Consider the following 2,788-nt stretch of genomic DNA (forward strand, 5'->3'; position numbering starts at 1 on the left):
TTTATCTACTTTCACTAATACATCTTCTAGAACTTTTTTAGGATAAGTTATTGATCGATTAGGTGACTGAAGAGTTATAGTAGTAGGGGAAATCTCTCCAAAATCTAAACGTTTAAAAATTGATAGAGGCATAATATCAATACTAGCTCCTAGATGACATAAGGCTTTTCCAAAAAATTTCTCAACAATAGCACAAGGTATAGTAAAACTACCAGGACCTTTTAACTTTTCAGGAAGCTTTTTTTGAATAATTACACTACACTCTTCACTAAGTGCAATGGTCTCATGATATGCAAACTTTCTCTTCTCACTTAGTATATCATTCATAAATTTCACATAACTTAGCATTTGTTTCAAAGCCTCAATAAAAGGAATATTTATCGTTAAATTTTTAAGGATTTCCAAAAATTTTGTAAATTATTTATCTTTATTCTTCCACTTCAATCTTTGAGGAAACGAAGGTGGTGGTTTTCTTAAAAAAATTTTTATTATTTTATTTTCATCATTGTCATTTTCAATTTCCACCTCCTTCTCAACTTCAATTACTCTTTAGATTCTTGTCCCCACTTCTTTTCCAATTCGTAATTGAGTAACTTTAATTTTCTCCTTATTCTGACCATTTGGATTAACTTCATCAGTGCTAAGAAGAATTCCTGAAGCTTTGTAATTAAATTCAGTAGCAATATGTCCTAATTGATTTTCAATATTCTTAGTTGCAGCTCTTTGATTTTGTATTTGACTTCCCATGTTCAACATAACTTCTTCCATAGTCAACTTCTTCTCCTTAACTTGTGTCTTATTGTTAAAACTAGAAGGATAATAAGGTCTATAGTTAGGATTCCCTTAATTATTTAAATTTCCTGAGGGGTCACCAAATTCCTCTTCTTGCTCGTGTTCCAAATCCTTTACTTCAAATTTTTATTCATAATTGGTTTTGAAATGGCATTCACTCAGATATCTTATAACATCCATTCTATAACATTCATTATCTTTACCTTTTGCATAATATTTCATTGATTTTAAAATGTTAAAATTAACAGCTTGATCATTGACGCAATGTTAATTCCCCTTTCTGCACATCTATCATTGCTCTTCCCGTGGCTAGGGAAGGTCTCCCCAAAATCATAGATATTTCTTTATCTTCTTCCATTTCCAGCACATTGAAATCAATAGGAAAGATAAATTGATCCACTTTCACTAGGACATCTTCTATAACTCTTTTAGGCTAAGTTATCGAACGATCTGCTAACTATAGAGTTACAGTAGTAGGGATTATTTCTCCTAATCCCAATCATTTGAATATTGGTAATGGCATAAGTTTAATGCTTGCACCTAAATCACATAAAGCTTTCCCATAAAATCTATCTTCTATCGCACATGGAATTGTACGCACATGGAATTGTATCTATCGCACATGGAATTGTAAAACTACCAGGATCTTTAAGTTTTTCAAGTAGCTTCTTCTGAATAATTGCACTGCACTCGTCGCTAAGTGCAACAGTCTCATTATCTTCAAACTTCCTTTTCCTGTTGAGAATAACCTTCATAAACTTTACATAGCTTGACATTTGTTCTAAGGCTTCAACAAACTGAATGTTAATTGTTAGCTTCTTAAAAATATTTAAAAATTTTGAAAATTGTTTATCAAACTTCTATTGACGAAGTCTCTGAGGAAATGGAGGTGGTGGTTTTCTAAATCAGTTTTTAGCAGAGAAATAGGTCTTTTAGAATCTTTCGATATAATCTTTTGGAGCGTCCTCTTTTGATTCATCAATTTCTTCTCTCTCTACTTCAGTTTTACTTTGAACCCTTCCTTCCAACTTTCTTCCGCTTTTAAGTTGAACGGCTTTTACTTTATCTTCGCTCTGGTCTTTTGAATTTGTTTCAGTATTACAAGGATGTGTTCCTTGGGATCTATTACGTAATGAATTTGCGATCTGTCCAAGTGGATTCTCAATATTTCTAATTGTAACTCCTTGACTTTGTAACTGATATCCAATTGTAACACCACTTCTTTTATAAACAACTTCTTCTCCTTAAATTGTGTATTACTGTTGAAACTTGGAGGATAAGTAGATCTATAATTATTATTCCCTTAGTTGTTCCAATTTCCCAATGAGTTTCCTTGATTGTTCCCCCATTACTAATCATTACCACCCGTAGTAATATTCCAATTAAATTTGGGATGGTTCTTCCAGCCTGGGTTATAATCATTTGAATATGGGTTATTCTGCTTGTTATTTATGGCATTGAAAGTTTCTAATGATACTTGAGAATCTACTATTTGGCCTAATTAATTTTTTTCGATCATGGAGATTGGTTGAGAAAATTCATTCCAAATTGGTCTAACTTCGTTGAAATTGCAGCAACTTGATTTGCTAACATAGTAAATGCATCAGATTTATGAATATTGGCTACTTTCTTAGGATTCACCCTCTTAGAAGGCCATTGAAAATTATTGGTAGTTATTTCTTCAATTAAAGCAAAAGCGTCATGAAATGGTTTTGACATCAAGGAACCACCAAGAGCGGCATTGATAATAGATCTAAGAGATTAAGCTAATCCATTATAAAACGTTTGAATTATTAACCAATCCGGTATAGCATGTTGTGGACACTTTTTTAAGAGTTCTTCAAATCATTCTCATGCTTCATAAATAGTTTCCCCTTCAAACTGATTAAAAGATGTAATATCATTTCTAAGCTTCATAACTTTTGATGGTGGAAAATATTTAGCAAGGAATTTTTGTGCTAAATCACCCCAATTTCTGATAGATCCAGGTGTTAAC

Source organism: Phalaenopsis equestris, unplaced genomic scaffold (assembly GCF_001263595.1).
Source record: "Phalaenopsis equestris unplaced genomic scaffold, ASM126359v1 Scaffold000056, whole genome shotgun sequence".
Classification (NCBI taxonomy): domain Eukaryota; kingdom Viridiplantae; phylum Streptophyta; class Magnoliopsida; order Asparagales; family Orchidaceae; genus Phalaenopsis; species Phalaenopsis equestris.